This window comes from Equus przewalskii, chromosome 22, assembly GCF_037783145.1.
Source record: "Equus przewalskii isolate Varuska chromosome 22, EquPr2, whole genome shotgun sequence".
Lineage (NCBI taxonomy): Eukaryota > Metazoa > Chordata > Mammalia > Perissodactyla > Equidae > Equus > Equus przewalskii.
This window is the reverse complement of record NC_091852.1, coordinates 11,253,423-11,274,942: the sequence shown is the minus strand read 5'-3', so window position 1 is coordinate 11,274,942 and position 21,520 is coordinate 11,253,423. Positions and strand designations below refer to the sequence as shown.

Sequence of the window (21,520 nt, the reverse complement as noted above, 5' to 3'; positions counted from 1 at the left end):
TGACAGATGTTAACTAGAATTATTCTGGTGATCATTCCACAGTATATACAAATGCTGAATCATTGTGTTGTACCCTTGAAATGAATATAATGTTATATGTCAATTATGTCTCAGTTGAAAAAAAAGAGAGATCAGTAGAGACCACAACAGCCTAGGGAAGAAGGTATAAGTTTGAAAGTGTGGGTAGACTGAAGGGATGCATTAGAGTCTTCCACTCAAATACATTTACCAGGACAAGCAAGGAGGGAAAATACTATAAGGCACCCAGAGGAAAAAGCTGAAGAGCTGTATTTCGGGGAGCAAGGGTTTGTGCATCCACTCAACACAGAGCAAGGAGTTTGGTTTTTATTTTGTAGACACTGGGGAACCATTGAAGGTTGTTGAATGCAGATTCACCTGATAAAAACAGAATAATCCAGAAGATTGAGTGTAGATGGAGGAATATCAGTCATGACCATAGCTCACATCCCCCCAAAAAACCGAGGACAGGGGCCTGCCCTGTGGCATAACAGTTGGGTTCACATGCTCCACTTCGGCAGCCTGGGGTTCGCTGGTTTGGATCCTGGGTGCAGACCTGAGCACCACTTGTCAAGCCATACTGTGGTGGCGTCTCACCTGTAAAGTGGAGGAAGATGGGCATGGATGTTAGATCAGGGCCAATCTTCCTCAGCAAGAAGAGGAGAATTGGTGGTGGATGTTAGCTCAGGGCTGATCTTCCTCAAACAAACAAATGAAAAGCCAAGGACAAAGTAAGGGGAAAAAAGAGAGGTATTCCAGAAGATAGTCCCATGTACTTTAAGTCGCAGATAATAATATCTCTGCAAAGGGTCCTATCGTTATACAGATTGTTACAATAACTGACGTATCCATGGAGATGCTCCAAGCATCACAAGCATCAATGGCTCTTTGGCCATTATAGATAAGAAAATGTGCTTCCAGGGGTCTTTTATAAACCAGGCTTCTGTGAGGATAAGCTGTGATCTAAGCTGTGAAACCAGTTACATATCAAATCCACAGGTTTCTGACCAGAATGCTTACGGAAGTCATTCTTCAAGCTGAAGGGCATTTGTTTTGGAACAAAAATAGGACTAACAACGTTGAAGTAGTACTTAGAAATTTTGGGGTGTGATAACACAGCTTAGTAAAATCTTAACGTCTGATAGAGAAGGTCAAGAGAATACTGTTTGTGAAAGAAAGGGTATTTCTTAATTCTTGCCTATAGATTGAAGAGTCTTACGCAACTTTTGGTTTCTACGCTAGACTCTTATCTTTCTCTGTCATCTACGCCTTCTCTCTCCCAACATCCTGGACAGGGGCAATCTTCCTGCTGCACGGCAAGGGAGCAGAGAGGAAGAGCAGTGCATCCAGTGGGTAGCTACAAGTGTACCTAACTCAAGGCAACCTCTACAGGCCACCGGCAGAGCGAGTGCTCCCGTTTCTCAGGACCTTACTCCCTCAGCCAGTTGGGCCAACGTATAGAACAGATTATACCATAACGAAGTGCAACCCTGTGTTTCAAGCAACAGATACACACCAGACCCAACATTTGGCAGGTCTGCAGTCCCTGGTTAACCCTTATAAACATGACAGATTCTTTCTCTCATGACTTTCATTGTGTGACATAAACTCTTCCCTAATTCCTCCCCAGATCTTTCCCCCAAAAAAGCCTCCCCAACTAATCACTGCTTATTTAATTTACAAGTCTTTTTTTCTCATTCACATGCTAGGAGCCTATAGAGATGGGCCTGTTACCAGGGATAACAAGAGTGGTTCATATGTGGTGTGACCTTTACTAAACCTTAACTCCACTTGGCAAAAGTACCGCTGAGCTCTCGGCTCACTTCACTCCTGCCATCAGTGAAACAAAATATTCCACAATTCTGGCTGTTCTCACTTCCCGTTTTGTCTCCGTTTTGTGATAGCCAGCTTGAATTCCAGTACATGTTTGTTAATTGTTTTACTTATTCACTTCATTTCTACTAAATAAATCTGATACTTATCAAGAACTTATATAGTAAATATTCCTCTGAATTTCTCCAGTAATCAATTTCTCTTACTCTATAGTTCCACATATCAGAAAATTAATATAAGTTCAAATTCTTGGGTTATAATAATTAATCTTGTTCTCTTTATAGGTTCATTTTAGAGCTGATGCAATTGATTTTATTCTTCTAAAAAAGTTATAGTAATTTACATAAATTTTTTTAATTAATAGAGTCACGGTTCAAACCCAAGACTGTCTAATTCAATGACCATGTCCTAAGGGTGAAAGAAACAGGAAGTCTGTATGCCATCCTCAATAATACACACACATCAAGAATATTAGATGAAAAGGTGAGCATCTGATCAAGAATCACAAAAATTTTAGAAAAAACAATAGACCAAGTGGGAAATATGAGGAGAACTAAAACTTGAGGAAAATAGAATTTATACTCTAATCCCAAGGAGAGTGTAGAGAAAGTATAATAGAAGTATAATTAGTGTCCTCAGAGGGATCTGAGATAAAGAAAATGTTATATATGTATGTAATAGTACGTATACATATATACATATATATATAATATTATTCAGTCTTAAAGAAGGAGGAAATCCTACTATTTGTAACAACATGGACCTGGAAGGCATTATGCTAAGTGAAATGTCAGTCACAAAAAGACAAATACTACACGATTCCACTTATATGAGGTATCTAAAAATAGCCAAACTTATAGAAGCAGAAAATAGAATGGTGGTTGCTAGGGGCTGGCGGGGAAACGTGGCGTTGTCGTTCCGTGGGTATAAAGTTACAGTTGTACAAGATGAAGAAGCTGTAGAGATCAGCTGTACAATATCGTGCCTACAGTTAACAGTATGGTGTTGTACACTTAAAAACATGTTAAGAATGTAGCTCTCATGCTACGTGTTCTTACTATGACACGAAAAAGACAAAAGGACACAAGAAAACTCTGGGAGGTGTTGGATATGCTTACTATCTTGTTTGTGGAGATGGTATCATGGGTTTATGCATATGTCCAAACTCATAAAATTGCATACATTAAATATGTGCGGTTCTTTTGTATGTCAATAATACCTCAATAGAGCTGTAAAAAAAAAAGTGTAAAGGAACCAACTTTTATAGGATAAACTACATATCTGTTATCTTGGTCACAAGCAATTATTAAAAATGTATTCCTTTAATATGAGCAGACCTTACAAAGCTTTCAGCTGCTCACTCTAATCTGGTGGTACCCTCTCCTGCCTTGATTTTCTGTCTGTCTGTGACTCTGTGCCTACTTCACCATTCTTTCTGGTTCTCTCCATGAAGTGGCACCTAAAGAACAAATTGCTTCCTTTGTCTGCAGCTGGCTTGTTCACAGTGGGGCTCTTGATATGAACAAACCGGAAGATGTCAGGCTGTGTAAACACTCAGGGAAAGATATGCTCACAAAGGTTCCTGCTCTAGAAAATTATACGCTACTTTCAAAATGCTTTGCCACATTTAAAAGTGTAATTATACCCTTCTTCTTAATGACTGACATGACATATATTTACATGTGTTTTAGCTGACTTGTGACAGTACACAGCAGTGTGTTGTACGTTTGGTGGCAACGTCTAAAATTTCATGGGAGAAACATCTGAAGCTGTCTGTTGTTGCCCAAGTGTTTTAGAATAAATAATGCAGTTTGCAAATTTCACAATACTCTTTAATCTTTGCATAATAAATTAATTGTCACTTTCCCTTGTTGGCTGCAAGAACTATTTGCGCAACCACCCTGACCTTGTTTCAGATTTCCTTGTTTTTCTTTGTTTCTTTCTTTATTGAGTTGGATTTTCTAGAGCAGTACAGTCCAAAAGGACTTATTGTCGTGATAAAAATATTCTAACCTGCATTGTTCAATATGGTAACTACTAGCCACATGTGGCTATTGAGAACATGAAATTTGGCTGGTGCAAATGAGGAACTGAAATTTTAATTTTATTTAACGTTTATTAATTTAAATGTAAATAGCCATATATGGCAAATAATGTTGCCCAACAGAAATAGATTGTAATTTTAAATTGTCTAACAGGCACATTTCAAAAAATAAAAAGTAAAAGTAAATTTTAAAATTATGTTTTATTTCACCCAATAAACTCAAAATAGTATCATTTTAATCTGTAGTAGTCAAATTCATAGAGATAGAAAGTAAAATGGTGACTGCCAGGGGCTTGTGAGGGAGACAGGAGGTTTGATGACTACAGAGCTTCAGTTGCAAAATGAAAAGAGTTCTGTGCATGAGCGATGATGACGGTTGCACAACCATGTGAATGTACTTAACGCCATTGAACTGTACACTTAAAAATGGTTAAGATGGTAAAGCTTACGTTACATGTATTATACTACAATTTTTAAAAATTAGAAAATGAAAATAAATTATCATTTCAGCAATTACTTAATACAAAACACATTACTGCAACATTTTGTGTTCTTACTTTCTTACTAAGTGTTCAAAATTGGTGTTTATTTTATACTTACAGCCAATCAGACTAGGCATTTTCCACATATTTAATAGCTACATGTGACTAGTGATCACTATATTGGACAGAGCTGGTCCAGAGAAAGAAAATGACCAAAATGTTTTAAATTATCTTTCTCTCCTCTTCCTACATTCTATTTTGGACCCAATAATTTTTTAACCTGTAGAATTGTTTATCCTCCATAAAAGGCGGGGCGAAAGTAAGCAAAGTTAAGTTAATTACATCAGATGTTTGCCTCCAGAAAGGTAACTGATGCATTCCTTCTCCTACCCCGGGGTCTATTTTTTTTTCCATATTTGAATGATACTTAAATGACCCCTTTTGTATTTTATGTATTCATTTACTGCATTGGAGTTCTTCATAGCACTTCATAGTCCTAAAAACATTTTAATGCAGCTATGCATCTTAAAATCAATAGCAATTTAGAACTGAGGAAATATGATAACATTAATTATACCAGTCACCAGGCACACAGATATCTTACATAATTCTCTAAACAATCCCATTGCTAGGCGTTATCATCCCCATTTTATAGTTAAGAAATGTAAGAACGAGAACGTTAACCTAATTTCTCAATTTGTTGAGCAAAAGAAATATCAGATATCCAAATGCAGGTACAGCCTAATCTAAAACCTGAAAGAAGCAAAAGATTGCTTGTTATTTTTAATTCCTTAATTTAAGTGATGTGTCCCTGGTAACAGAAAATCTACATACTGGGTCATAATACCTATACGACTGCTACTTCTTTCATGTGCTGTAGAAATGAGATAGTCTTTGCAAACAGAACTTGAACTTCAACTTTTTTTCCTTTGTCCATAAGGCTGAATACATTTAGAGCAGCACCTAAAATGTATTCAGTCTTATGGACAAAGCCTGGAAGGAAATGTGAGAAAATGCAGTGGTTTTATTTGTCATTGGGGCAAGCATGTGAATTTTTTCATTTTTTAAAAAGATTTAGTGTTCTATTATGTTGTTATATTGATGCATAAGTCAGTGTGTACAAGGAATATAGAAATCAATCTAGATATTTCCAGTGGAGAGGAATTTAATACAGAAAATTGACTACACAGTTGTTAGAAAGTGAACCTGAGGAGCAAAGGAGAGAAGGATGCTGTTGTCAAAAGGTTAGGAATCTGCTTTTTCCTCCGAGCTGCATCCCAGGAATCCACACCTCCCACTGCCACTGTAACCCTGCTAATGATGCTCGAACCCACAGACGCTACTGGAGCCCACATCCCCCTACAGGTGCTTGCCTCTGTGCTGCCCACAGGTGCTGACAAAAGAAAGAAAATGGTGGCTTTCCCCCTCCCAATTCCAGTCTTTCACAATATCTCCCATTGGAAGAACCTAGCAGGAAGCCAGCTGGCAAAGGAGTCTGGGAAATGTAGTTTGCAAGCTTCCACTTCTGGTGGTAGAAAAGGGTATATGTGGAACTGAGAACCAACTGAAACTCTCCATCACAACTGGTGGAATAAAAAGAAAAGTAAGAGAAGTCTGCAGGAATCTTAATGAAATACTGAAAGAGAATGCTCATCGCAGCACAGAAAGGTGCCATAGCCTTGGGGAGATTAACTGGAGAGTGGAGGAACCTCTTCCAGAATGGCAAACACAATTGTTAGAAAGGTATACAAGGCAATGCAGAGCATATGCAGAGAGACTGTTTATGTTCTGGTTGTTCAGGTATCCTGTACACTGTATCTAGCTACTGATACTCAAAGAGCGTTACCATCAAGTGTGCTCACCACTAAATGATACACTATTTTTGAGAGGTTATATTATGATAAGGTAAGTACATAGGCTCTAGAGATGGACTACCTACATTGGCATTCAGACTATTCCACTTACTAGCTATTTGCCTCTGGTTAAATTGGGCATCCATCCCTCTCACCCCACTGAATTTGCTCTTGTCAAGGTCACAAATAATGACCACGTTGCCCAAGTTCAATGGTAGCTTCTCTTGCAAATTTTACTTGACTGACCTCCCATTGTCATTTGCTACATTTGATGATGCTTTTCTTGAAGGGCTTCTCTTGGTTTCCCTGACACTTTGTCTCCTCCTGGCTTTTCTTCTGTACTCTACTTCACCTTTCCTTCTCTGTCTTCGTTGCTGTCTCTTTTGTCTCTGCTTCACTTCTAGTAGACTTCTAAATATAGAAGTATCACAAATTTTTTACTCTGAGTTCCTTTCTTTCCTTAACACACTCTCTGGGTAATCTCATTTAGACCTTAAGCTTTGAATATCATCTCTGATCCTGAGCACAACACAACTTCACAACACACCTTGTATCTCATTCTTCCTGATATTATCAAGTCAAAAGGCAATTCTTATTGTAGGTTCATTAACTGTAGCAAATGTACCACTCTAGTGGCAGATGCTGTTAGTAGGGTAGGCAGGGGGAGAGGGAGGGAAGGAGTAAATGAGAACTCTATCCTTTCTGCTCAACTTTGCCGTGAACCTAAAACTGCTCTAAGAAATAAAATCTATTACAAAGAAATTCTGATGCATGGATGAACTTTGAAGACATCAGGCTAAGTGAAATAAGTTAGTAGCAAAAGGACAAATATTATATGATTCCAGTATGAGGTGCCTAGAATAGTCAGATTCATAGAACAGAAAATAGAATGTAGTTGCTAGGGGCTGGAGGGGGAGGAGAATGAGAAGTTATTGTTTAATGGATACAAAGTTTCAGTTTGGAAAGATGAAAAAGTTCTGGAGATGGATGATGGTGATGGTTGCACAATAATGTGAAGGTACTTTATGACCCTGAACTGTGTGCTAAAATAGTTAATATTGTGAATTTTATGTTATATATATATATTACCAGAATAAAAGCAAATGTTTAAAAAGTAAAAAAAAATGATATCTGTTGATCTTTCTCCAAACATGCTCACCCCTTGCCATCTTCCCCAAATTAGCACATCAGCAATCTATTAATCTTAACAAACCATCAAACTATTCACCCTTGATTCATCTCTTTCCCTTACCCCCATCTCCAATCCAGGAGAAAATCTGTCAATTCTAATTCCAAAATATATCCTAATTTTGTCCACATCTCTCCACCATTATCATCACCTCAAGTTTATTTCCATCCTGGGACCTTTCTACTTACTGTTCTCAGCCCAGTAGACTCTCTGCTGCCCTTCTTCACTTGACTTGGCCCTTCCTGTCATTCAGGCTTTGTCTTCCAGGACATTTCCTCAGAAGGGTCTTCCCTAACCACTTTCTTAAGTAGCCACTCAGTTTCAGTGTTTTGCGAAGTACGTATTACTTTCTGAGATGTACACATTTCTTTGTGGTTTTTTTTGTCTTTCTCTCCACCATAATGTAAATTCTATGGGTGCAAGGTACCCTTTTAAGCTGGGTTACTGCTATTTCTCCCCCATCCAGCTCAGTATCTGGTACGGTCTCGGCACTCAACACACATTTTTTAAACAAATGGACGAATGAACCTGCCTGAATTTTAGTTTGCTCTCTGTGAAAGAGGGTAATTATAATTCCAACCTCATAGATTGAGTTTGAATATTAACTAAAATAATACCTGTAAAAGTGCTTAGGACAGTGCCCGAAGCACAGGCAGCATGCAGCAAAGGTGAGCTGTTATCGTCACGACTATTAACATCATTGCTAGGCAAATTCCAGGGTAATCCTGGTGCCTTGGGGCATTGCTATCTGCAGTTATCTTAGTACTTGGAAAGCACAAAAGTGACAGCTAAAGGAAAATCCTCTTGGTCCATAGAAAGTAATAGAATATTTCTAGTAATAAGATCAATGTTTGAATATTATAGCCAGATGCATAAAAACTTTATTGGCCAAGGAGAATTGGTTAAACACTGAGGAGGTATATTATTGTTACTTAAAGTTTCATAAGCAAGGGTGTCCTATCTGGATATTAGTCACGGATCAATACAGTGATTGAGAGCTTATGATGTATTTTTATTTGCATTATCTGATTTTCTCCCCTCACACTAATGCTGTGCAAAAGCCAAGATAGACATTAATATCCCCTTCTAAAGAAGCACCTTGAAAGATTAAGAACATATAACACCTAGGTTCCAAAACTTGAATCCAGATTGTGCATCTCTAATCTTATCATTTATATCAAAATAATATGCAGTTTTCTAATAGAAAACACAGAAATACTCAGATTTACATATAGTGCGCGTATAGTTGTTTGGTATTCTCTCAAGATAGACTAATTTTTAAAAATGAGATATCAAAATTCAATTTTGTCTAGTTCTAAAAAGAAATCATGCAGAATCCCTAATATTCAAACTTGTTCATATGAGTTTGAAGTATTTCAGATTGCCATTTGGGGCTATAAAATCCTCTTCCTCATATTGAGCCAAAAATCCTCGTGTAAAAATATCAGTTACCCAAGCTGTACTTGTTATACAAGAAGCTTTTTTTCCTTTTCCCTTAAGGTTTCTTATAAAGTTGCTCATCTTCTCTTGAAAAGAACAAAATCCTGGATTACATCAGTTCACCTTGGCAAAAAGAAAGACGAGAAGTTTCGTAATGTTAACAGAAATGAAATCTTTCACTTCATTTATATATTTCACTAAAGAAAGAGCACTTTCAAAATTTAAGATGTTGCACATTTTTTTAAAATATAGAAACACGAATAAAGTAACTTTCCCTTTCAGTTGTTAAAAGCATTTAATTAAAAAAACCATTTGGTTGATAACTTGGTTTCGTGCATAATATACCCTTCTATAATGATAGCAGCCGAAAAGAGAGGTGGGTGGGAGAGGAGGGATGAAAATGGGAGTATAAAATGACAAGGATGGTCTAGACAGTCTGGTAATCCAGGGGGGATTGCCTTAGGTAATTTGTGGAGAAGAACCAGAAATACAGAGAAAAGAAAATCCAAGTAGAGATGGGCCGGCTTAGCTGAGAAGGACAAGAACGTGAACATAATGGAGACGGTGATGGATTAAAGGTAAAAGGTAACATCCAAGTTATGTAACTGGAGGAGCAAAGAACAGATCAAGCAAGAAGGCTTGGAACAAGGGAGAATGAGACAGGGGTTCAGGATCCTACGTGTGTGAAGAGGGCATGCGATGGGCTGCGCACTTCTAGCATTAGTGGAAACACCATAAAGGCACTGTTGCAAGCCTGCGTTCATTTGAATATGAGGAAAAAAATTTGTAGAGAAACTGCATTCCCATTGCTGTAATTTAATGATGTGGCAAACAGTATTACATTCTAAGCTAGTATGTAGCAAGCGTTATTATGTGCATATATTTGAATAACTTCTCATTTTTTTAAATTATAAAAGTGATGTCTCTTCACTATATAGAACTAAGAAAATTTTGTAAAATTAAAAAGAAACTAAATATTACATGCAACCATAACGCTTAGAAGCAAGCATTCTTAACAAATTGTAGAGCTATATCCATAGAAATATACACACACTTAGACCTTAACTCATGTGATTGTGATATATTTTGTTACTTTTTTACCAGTGACTTTACATATATTGTGATATGTCTACATATAATCAATAATTTTTCAAAAGGATCATTTTGAAGGCTAATAAATAGCTTGGATTTTTATATTATCTCCTTTTTTGACATGGAATCTTGCAATGAATAGCTTTATGAATAAAAGTTTATCTGTATCTCTTACAAATGAAATTATTGGGTTAAGCTCTTTGAAGGCCCTTGACATATTGCTAAATTGGCTTCCAGAAAGTTATGTAAATATCTACTAGTTATAATGTGAATCTTGGGAACAGAAAGAATTCAGATAATGAGTATCCTTTGCTATCTGAACTCTCACTATGAGAATTTAGTAATTAGATAGCAAAGCATTCTAGCACATATATTTTCAGAAACTTAGAATTACACTATAAATGCAGTTTTATATCTTGATTTTTCTTTCACAATTACATACTAAAATGACAATTACAGTGACAGAAGATTTTTATTAATAAAAAGAGATGCCAAAAACAATGAAGTAATATCTTCAAAACATATGGAAAAATAAACTGTCAAGTTAGAATTAAATATGCAGCTAAAGTGTCATTCAAGAGTGAAGGCAAAATAATAACCATTTGTTTTTCATATCTAAAATAATAAAATTTCCTGCAAACCCTGAAAAGATCCTGAAATAATTACTATACTTTACAGAAAAGGATAACAGAAAAGAAATAGAGTGAATAAAGCAATGATAAGCATGGACATTTGAGAAATGTTTATAAATCTAATTAGTTGTTGACTGAAAGTAACAATAATTTTACATATTTAAGAGGTAATACTAGATAGTATGAAAAAGCCCCAATTATAAAACAACATTTATATGTATTCCAGATAAATACAGCAAACATCTTCATGAACACATAGTAGAACTCATAAATAAGAATATCTCCAGGAACCAAAACCAAAATGGAAACAGGAGCTTGGGGATAAGCACAATGTCTTAGAAGCAATGAAGAGAAACAGGTGTGGTTTCTGAAGACTTAATTATGCACAGAAAGGGACTGGAGATGAGGACTTGGTCAGAAAAGATGGAGAACTTAAATAGAAAACTCACATAAATCTGGGGAATGTATTCTTGGTAAAAAAGAAAGGCTAAGCAACTCCTCCGATTGCTGGCTCAGAAAGACACTGAAGAAGTTTGCCACGCTAGGGTTCCATGTAGGGGAAGAAACCTCCCATAAAGATTTTATAACCAAGGGCCTACCATCATGTGATTTTGAGATTCAAGTCCTAATGTGGAATCCACAATCTAAGAAATTAACAAACCAAAAGTGACCCAGGCTTGTAATACACCAGGACCATGTGGAAAAATTAAATATGAAACTGCCCTGGAAGGCTACACGTTGACACTCCTTGAAAGATCTTACTTGATGAAACCCAGCTAAAGATGAGCTCACTATCTAATATCACAGAACATAAGCAAAAACAATTCACCGTAAACAAAAGAAAGCAATAACAAACAGTAGAATTAGGCCTCTAAAAATTTCAGATAATAGAGCCTATGAAATAAACATATGTAAAAAAGGATAGTGCTATGAAAAGAGGATAAAAACATAGACAACCACAAGATCTATGTACAAAGCATAGATTATTTTTAGAAATAAAAAACATAGTTTATGAAATAAACTTCAATGAATCATTTAAACTTTGAACTTTGTTCAGGTTAAGCACAACTGAACAAAGAATTTGTAAACAGGAATATAGATCTTAGGAAATTACCCAGAAGCAAAGCAGAAAAGAGACAAAATGAAAAAAAATTAAAATGAGATTGACATACATTAAGAATATATAGAATAAATCCAATATATATTCATGAAGTTTCTTAGTGGGCAGAACAGAGAGAATAGGAGAGAAGTTATAAAGCGATTATTTTCTAGAGTTAAGAAAAGTCATGAAGAAGCATATTTAAACAGCACAAATTATTCTTTAGTGTAAGAAAACTAAACGTGCTCCTAGACTCACTCTACTTTGTAACACAGAGAAAAAAATTTAAAGGTAATACCATAAAAAGGGATTCCCTTCAAAGAGTAACAGTTAGTCAAAAACCAGAGATCTAAACTTCACCTACACTAGAATCCAGAAGATAATGAAGTTATACCAAAAGATGACGAGGGAAAACAACCTATAATCCAAGTTCTATTTCCAGCTAAACTATCAAGGAAGGACAAGACCAAATGAAATCACTTTCAGACAAACACACAGTAAAGGATGTTACAGGCAACAGACTTGGGGAAGGATTTACAAATATATGGATTTCAGAAATAAAGTGATTGGACCCAGAAAGAAGAATCGAGTTTCAAGGAAAAAATAGTTATCAAAGAAACTGTTTAACATTGATAGACTGTTGGAGAAACTGTTGAAAAACTTTTAAAACTTTGAGAAACTGTTAAACGTCTAACAAGCTTTGACCATATAAAATAATAATATTGAATAATTTAAGAGTTATTAATCAAGATAGAACTAAAACATTGGAGAAAATATCATTTAAGACCATATGGATGAGGAAAAAAAACCTTAAAATTCTTGTATTGTTTAGAATTTAAGTATATCGACTAACTGCCACTTCAGTACGTTAACTTAAATATTTGTGTTAAAATGTCTAAGGTTACTTTTAAAGGAATGGCTATATCTTGTATAACTTCTAAACCACAGCTGACAATAGAATGAAAAGCAAAATACAGAAAATAAAAAATTACTGAAAAGCACATTATACATGAGCAAAGCATAAAAATGCAAGGGATATAGGAAGCATTAAATAAAAATGATATAAATAAGTCTAAAAACGTCAATTTCACAGTCAATGTCTTTTAACTCACCAGTTAAAATGCTGATATTCCCAGATTGGATGAGCATGTACATGCACACATATAAAATTTTGCTATGTGCAGTTTATAAGAGAAGCACAGAAAGCATAAGAACACAGAAAAAGTGAAAGTAAAAGACAAAGAATATATTTCAGGCAAATAATTAATGAAAGATATGGCCCGGTAGAGGTAATTTAACATCAGACAGAGTATAAGGCACTAAATGTTATTAGGGTAAGAAATATGGCAAATATTAAGTAAATGAAGGTGTGTAGAACAATAATACTTTCCGCAAGTATTATTAGGGGTGCAGAGGAGCACCACATATTGTTAAAAAGAAGCACTTCTCCAAGAAGATATAAGAATCAGTAACTCATGTGCATCTAACAACAAGACTTTGATCTGTATAAAGCAATAGCTGACTGAATTAAAGAAACAAATTTCCAACGATAGTGGAGGATTTTAACATTGCTCTTACCAAAACCAATAGAAGGAGGAGACAAAAAATGTAAACACTGAAAAATACTGGGAGGATATATTTTCAAAATGTAAAATATGCAAAGGGCTAGAAGTAACAAAAGCGTATACAAAACACCCAGGATAACTAAGAGAAAAACGAACCACAAGAAAGGAAAACTGACAAAGGGTTTAGATACACAAAATTCACAGTAGACACCAAAAAGGATGATAGATATAAAAATTATCAAAAGCTAGTGAGTATAGAAGTGAAATTAAGACAACACAGTCACAGTACAGTCCCATGGGCTTGGCAAAATTTTATTAATGTGATAATGCAATTGTTCTCAAGGATGGACAGAAAAAAGGGAATATTCAAGTGTGTCTGCTAGAAAAAAATTAGTCTAGCAAATATAAAAAGGCTGAACAAGTTCTCACTCTATCTCAGCAGTTTTATAAGTGTGGTCCACAGATCCCTAGGGGTCCCTGAGATCTTTCCAGGGTGTCTGCAAGTCAAAGTTACTTTTATAATAATAAGACTTTCTTTGTCTTTTTGTCTGTGTTGACTTGTGCACTGATGGTGTAAAAGCAATGAAGGATAAATTTGCTGATGCCTTAACACAAATCAAGGCAGAAGCATCAAAATTAATTGTTACTGTATTCTTCACCACTAGGCACTTAGAGTTAAAAAACAAAAAGCTAGTTTTACAAAAAGAACGTCCTTGATAAATCAGTGAAAAGTATTAAATTCCTTAAATCTTGACTCTTGAGTGCGTATCTTTTTAATATTCTGTGTGATAAAATTGCAATTAAGTATGAAGTATTTTTGCTGCATAGTGAAGAGCATAGAACAACACTTGTGTGATTAAGTTATGAGCTAAAATAGCTGTTTTTATTTATGGGACACCAATTTTACCTGAAAGAATGACTGACAGACAAACTACCGTTATTCAGGAATGTATGTGGCAGACACTTTCATGAAAAAGAACAAAGTGAGTTTGTCATTTCAAGGAAAACAATTGATGATATTTGTACCAATGATAAAATTCAAGTTTCTAGGCAAAAATTAGAATTCTGGAAAACTTGTATTAGCTACTGTGAGCTTAACAACCTTCTAATATTTAAAATCTTTCCTGATGAGACTGATGTGACATTAACAAATGTGATTTTTTTTAATATTGTGTAATGAAATATACAATGTATAATGAAATTCCTCATTTGAAAGGTCTGCAAACTCAGTGAACCAATATTTTCCAAATGACCAATGCCTGATGTCATTAAAATCATGCCACAGGTAAAAGATCAATTCGACATTCAAGCTACACCAATAGATCTTCATAAGACAGAATATGAAATGTTCATTGATACGGTTTCAGATTCCATATTACAACAAAGTTTTTAGCAACTACCACTTGTTGAGGTTTGGTGTAGTATCAAACAAGAGTATCTAAAATAATTTTAAAAGGCTACTGAAACATATTTCCCTTTCCAACAACAGGTTTGTGTGATGTAAGAATTCTTTCAACCAAAGCTACATATCACTATAGGGTGAGTGCAGAAGCCAGAATGTTTAAGAATGTAAATGGGGGGTGGCCCCATGGCCTAGTGGTTAAATTTGTGCACTCTGCTTCGGCGGCCCAGGGTTTTGCCGGTTCAGATCCTGGGCTCGGACATGGCACTGCTCATCAGGCCATGCTGAGGCGGTGTTCCACGTGCCACAACCAGAAGGACCCACAACTAAAATGTACAACTACATACTGAGAGGATTTGGGGAGAAAAAGCAGAAAAGATAAAAGAAGATTGGCAACAGCTGTTACCTCAGATGCCAATCTTTAAAAGAAAAAAAAAGAATGTAAAGGGGTCCTGGACCCAAATTGTTTGTGAACTGTCTTCTCAGAGAAATATTGACACATAACAAAGTTTGTTTATGATGATATGGTTATAGTGAAAATTTAGGAACAATTCAAATGGCTCACAGTAAGGGAAAGGGTGAATAAATTGTGATACATTTATCAAATGGAGTACTGTAGTGAAAAATAAATAAATTAGATCTATATGTGTCAATATAGTTGTCTCAAAAATTTAATATTGAATAACAAAGCAGTTAATTACACATAATTTAGTTAAAGTAATTAAAATTGCATATATTATATACTAGTTATTGTTTAGTATGAGTTACATATTTATTAAATTATGAAACTCTAAGTTCATGATAGTAACTGCCACTGGGGAGGGAGAGAGAAAAGGTAACACGACTGAGGGATTTCCAATTTAAAATATTGCATGTATATGAAAAAATGAAAAGAATTTTATAGTCAGCCTTTTTCTCCTTTTCTGTAGGGCATATTTAAATATACTTTCATTGTATTACAGGTTTTTTTTAGTATTTTTGCTATTATTGAAACACAAATGCTTTAACACCAATCTTTATTGCAGCTGTCATTATTGTCTTAGAGTAAATTCCTCCTTTTGGAAATGTTGTGGGTTTGACTCTATATGGTTCTTGATGTATTTTATCCAACACAAAACTTTTATAAACATACGTTTGAAAAAGCAATATACCGAAAGTGCCTGCTTCTAGGCACACTTGCCAAATCTATATAATATATTTTTAAAAACTGCTTGCCAATTTTATAGGGAAAAGTGACACATGATTATTTTAATTATTATTTTGGTGGTCAGTGGTGAAGTCTAAGGATGGGAAAAATACAAATTATGAAAGTAGGATTACTCCTGCTTTAAGACAAGAAAACTCAGTCAGCATACTAGGCCTGTCTCTGGAATTCATCCCACAGTAGTGCAATGGTGAGAGGAGAGAGAGAAATGTAAGTACCTGTGGTCTTCAGTAACAGAGCACTAGAGAGGTTACCTTCACGGTTTCCTTGTCCACTATTTCTCACAGACTGTGTCGGGGAGAAGTGGTTCTGCGACTTCACGATTATTTACATTGCTCAGTGTCTGCAAGAGAGGCAACAAATTTGGGAAACCAAGAGTTCCCAGATAGGCATATTTGGATTCCCACATCTATAGAGTGGCTGACTCTGTCTCAGTATCTGCAGTTCCACATCCGCGGGTTCAACCAACTATAGATTGAAAGGCCTGTGATGGTTGCATCTGTACTGAACATGTACAAACTTCTCTTTCTTGTCATTTTTCCCTAAACAATATAGTGTAACAACTATTTACATGGCATTTACATTGTGTTAAGTATTATAAGCAATCTAGAGATGACAAAGTATACGAAAGGATGTGCACAGGTTATATGCAAATATTACGCCATTTTCTATAGAATTAATCCCCTGGGGATGATGAGAGTCTGCTGTACACACCAAAAGCCCTCTTCTTCCTGTGTTCCCATTCCTTAATTTATCCAGGTTTCTACTGAGTCCCTCCCTTGAAGACATATTACATGTGGGTCTGTATTAGTTCCTCACTGTGGCTGCCTTTCAATATCTGTCACTGATATAGGGAGTGTTTTTTCAGTGACCCAGGCTTGCTTTAGCACCTCTGAAGTTCTTCGTAGTGATGACTCTCATGCTATTCTTCTAGACTATCTGATGTCCTCTGAGATCAAAACCATGCTAAAAGCCAGAAATTCCCTTTAAGTTATCACTCTTTGATGCTATACATGGGGAAACTTATCTTTTTGTTTCCTATGATCCTTGTCCTTCTGGTGGTACCTTTGGGAAGAAACCTGTTTTGGTTCTTTATACTTACTCCTTTCATAAAACAATGAATCCATATTAAATAATTTCATATTTTTGTCCATCTTTTTTAATTTGTATTTCTTTTTTATACGTTGACCAATTTTTACCGCATCTTACATTCTTTTCTTCCTGATTTTTAAGAGCTCTTTTTTAACATCATAGGAATCTTGAAACAAATTAATTTGTCAAATTTGTAGTGTATATTTTACTACATGTTGTAAAATTCCTTTAAGTATCTTTATGGTCTTCATTTTGTATACAAAAGTTAAAACTCTGTATATAGACACAATATATCAGCTTTTTAAGTGTGTAGCATTTTCCGTTGCTTTATATTTCTTTTTGTTGCAAGACCTACTCCAGGTTTGTCTGCATCTTCTACTTTTCTTTCTCATTTTTGTACTTGACTCCTCAAGTCATATGGAATTAAGTTAGTATACGTTGTGAGGTGTGAACCTGTCTTCATTGTTTTTGTCCAATTCTGACTAATTTTGCCAGAACAAAGAAGTGAGGGGAAAAAGAAGATTGATTTTCCCATTTAATTATAATAACACTTCTGTCATATATTTAGTTATTACATGATGAAGAGGAGGTTAGGTTATTGATCTGACATCTTAATACTTTTTTAATGTAGGCATTTACAGCTATACATTTTCCTCTGAGCAGTGTTTTCATTGCACCCTGTAAGTTTTAGTTAGTTTTGTTTTAGTTTTTGTTCAATTCAAAGTATTTTCTAATTTCCCTTGAAATTTTTTCTTTGACTCACTGGTCCTTTAGGAGTGTGTTGTTTAATATATTTGTGAATTTTTCAAATTTCTTTCTGCTATCAATTTATAATCTTATTTCATGTGGTCAAAGAACATATTTGCATTATTTCAATCTTTTTAAATTTATTGAGACTTTTTTTGTGGCCTAGCACATGGTCTACCTTGAGAAAGTTCCACACGTGTTTGAGAAGAATATTTATTTGCTGTTGTCGGGTGGAGTGTTTTATAATTGACTGATGGCTCTACCGGGTTAACAGTGTTTTCAAGTCTTCTGTTGGCTTGTTGATCTTCCATCTAGCTGTTCTATCCGTTACTGAAAGCGGGATATTGAAGTCTTCATCTATTGTTCTTGAACTGTTTTTCCTTTTAATTCTGTTAGTTTTTCTCCATATATTTTGGAGCTCTGTTGTTAGGTGCATATATATTTATAATTGTTATGTGATGAATTAACCCTTTTATCATAATATCATAATCTTTGTCTCTTGTAGTGGTTTCTGACTTACAGTCTGTTTTGTCTAATATTAATTAGCCCTCCAGCTCAGTTTTGGTTATTGTTTACCTGGAATATCTTTTTCCATCTTTTCACTTCAAACCTATTTGTGTCTTTGGATCCAAGGTGAATCTTTTGTAGAGAGGACAGAATTGGATGATTTCTTTTTAATGCATGCTGCCTATCTCTGCCTTTTAATTAGAGAGTTTAATCCATTCATATTTAAAGTAATTACTGACAAGAAAGGACTTCTGCCATTTTGCTGTTTGTTTTCTGTATGTCTTATATCTTTTTTGTTCCTCAGTTACTCCAATACTGCCTCCTTTTGAGTGAAATGAATAATTTCTAGTGTGTCTTTTTAATTCCCTTGTTCTTTCTACTGTATTTTTTGTTATTTTCTTAATGATTGGCAATTAACAACTTAGTTTTAACATCTAGATTAAGAGTTCAGATTAATACAAAATTAATTTTAATTATATACAATATGCTATATAGCTCGTTATCTTCCCCTTCTTCTTTGAGTTGTTATTTTCACAAATTACATCTTTACACATTATGTGCTCATCAAAATAGGTTTATAATTGTTTTATTTAATTGTCTTTTAAATAAGATATGAAAAAAGAGAGGTCACAAACCAAAAATCATTAATACTCCCTTTCATCCTCAATTTATACCCAAGAAAACTGAGATTCAAAAAGATTAAATCCAAGGGCCCATTGATAACCAAGGGCAGAGATGTGACTCATGTCAATGTCAGTCTGATTCCAGAGTGTTGCTCTTTACCAGGATGCCAGGAGAGGAAGTAATTCAGAATTCCATAATCTCTGACTTTGATGTATAGATCATTTATTGTTACCATTACTATTGAAATTTATATATCATATATTACTATATAGAGTGAAAACTAGGATATTGACCCAAGTACACTAATTAACAGTATCTCCTGAATACTTCTCAGATGTCAGGATTGTGCCAGATATTTCTTAGGATAAAATGTAATTACTATCTTAAAGAATCCAATTATCTACCAAGGAAGTGAGAATGACTGAGAAATAATTAAGCTCTAAACTATAAGATACTAAGAATAAATTCAATGATAGTTCAGAGAAAGATGGTCATTGGTCACAGGCTGTGGTGCAAAAAAGGCCTTCATGAAACCATTGAAATAAACTTGATGAATAAAGAGGATTGAACACAGTGTAGAAACTTATAGATTCATAGCTTAATTTGACAATTCAATTTAAAAAACATTTTTCTAATACAGACTATATTCAAGGCATTGGAATTATAAAAGATGAAGCTCTAGACCCTACCCTTAAGTAATCCAAATAGTTTCTTTCTAAGTATGTAATGCAAATTATGTTGTGGGTCTGTATAAACTGCTGCATTAAAAATATAAGAAGTAGTTAAACCTGTCTGGAAGAATCAAAGAAAAATTTAAAAATTCCAGAGAGCAAAGACTTTCAAGCTGGGCCTAAAGGATGAGAGAGGAGCAGCTGATTCTACTACGGGTACATACTAGGTGGTCCCAACCCTGCCGGGCATCGGCATGCCAACAAGATTGCTTTCATTTCTCATACCAGAAGAGTAAGCTTTTTCTTTCTTGTCTATAGTGTCTTTTTTGCAGAAGAGGTAAGGCAATGAGGCTGGGCAGCTACAGGATTTATTGTCCGTATTAACTTGACAAGAGCCAGAGGGAGAATAAAATGATCTTCAGTACTGAAGAAATGTTTGGATTTACATTCTAAAATTAAAAAATATAGTAACATGCATCTCTTATTTCATTTGCTCTCTTTCCTCCATCCAGATTCCTATCTCAGTCTTGCTTCAGTCAGAATTATAGCATCACAAACACTGTTAGGGCTCCAAGTCTTTAAGTTCTTTGTATTTTTATGGCATTTGTAAGATAGAGATTCGGTGTCCCAGACAACCTTATTTGGCACCTGCATAGTCCTCCCTTGATGGTAGCACTTAATTATCTTAAAGCTGGTTGGTTTCCTTCCAAGTGCACTGCAAACCATACTGTTAATCTTGTAAATGCCAGTTGGGGTTAAGCTGACTTGACTTTTTTTTCTCTGTCCTTGTACTTTGGGTTCAGCTTATTTGGCAAGGTTTTTCTTTGCTTATGTCTATTTCTAATGCACTATTAGAAGGCTTTTTTTCTTTTTTTTTTGAAATTTTACGTCTCATCAGCAATTCTCCAGGAACACAGGTTTGCAGAATGGCAGGCCAGGTAGAAAGATAAGCAAAGGTGCAGAGTTTGGAAAGACCTGTCACAGAACACAAGGTTTTCAGAGTGGGTAAAGCAGAATGCTGCTAGGAGCTCGAGGTCAAAGTGGAAAAAGTAGTTAATGGCCAGGTTATACAGAAAGACAAGGTGTTTGGACTTTATTCTGTTAATAACTGGAATAGTGACTGATGAGAATCAGATCACTCCATTAGCAGAATAGAGGATCAATTAGAAGAAGGCAAATGGCAACAGAGTTAGGGATACTAGTGTTAAGGAGGTTATTAAAATAGTCACTAGGGATTAATCCATCTCCATTTGTCTTCTAACGTGGTAGGGATTTCTTTTTAAATAGTTGAAATTAGACAGAAATTGGTACAGGAAAGGAGAAATGTTGGTCTAATTTTAAATAATCATCATTTATTCTTTATATTTGTTGTTATGGGTAACTGAAATTATACATTTGCTATAAAAGATAAAAGTAATGGCTGCATCATTCATAAATTTTACTGGAATTAAAGTGCCAGCTTGAAAATATCTTTTTATTGACATACTGACAAAAAATATATTTTTACTGACATACAATTTGAAGATTGCAGCCTACCTTTTGCTCTCACATTTTTCTCCATGAATATTTCTACCTTCCCCTCTCCACAACATGGAAAGGTCAGGAAATCAATGATCGAAATTCCATAGGAATTGAGTCATGTTCTATGAGTTACTCCTTTCTTTCTGCGTCATCTTCCTTTCTAACGGCTACAGCACTTTTTACTTCGCTCACAGCTTTCATTTGGGAAACATAAAAAACTTTGAATAATAATCAATTAAATGATATGCCACTCTCCCTACAATACTGGCAGTCTGGTGTTCACATGAACTGTGGTCATCTTTACACACATTTCATCCCAGATTTTATTGTTTCTATTTTATAGATTACATTTTCATAAAACCTTTATATTCAGAATGTGTGATGAATATTTTAACTATAATTACTCACAAGAACTCTAAGAGGAATGGGAGTTATACCTAAAAAATTAAAATAAAAAAATATAAACCTGAGAGACAAGGCACGGCTTATCATTAGAGTTCACGAA

At 35.1% G+C, this 21,520-nt stretch overlaps 1 long non-coding RNA gene across 1 annotated transcript in view; it reads right to left on the bottom strand.

Moving 5' to 3' along the window:
• Positions 1-336: 336 nt before the first annotated feature.
• The window catches only part of LOC139078432 (uncharacterized), a 30,080-nt gene continuing 8,896 nt past the window's right edge, over positions 337-21,520 (bottom strand). The window contains exons 2-3 of the long non-coding RNA XR_011531362.1: positions 16,108-16,196; positions 337-615 (exon numbers count right to left, since the gene is read on the bottom strand). This is a non-coding gene — a long non-coding RNA (uncharacterized lncRNA). The remainder of the gene's footprint in view (positions 616-16,107; positions 16,197-21,520) is intronic.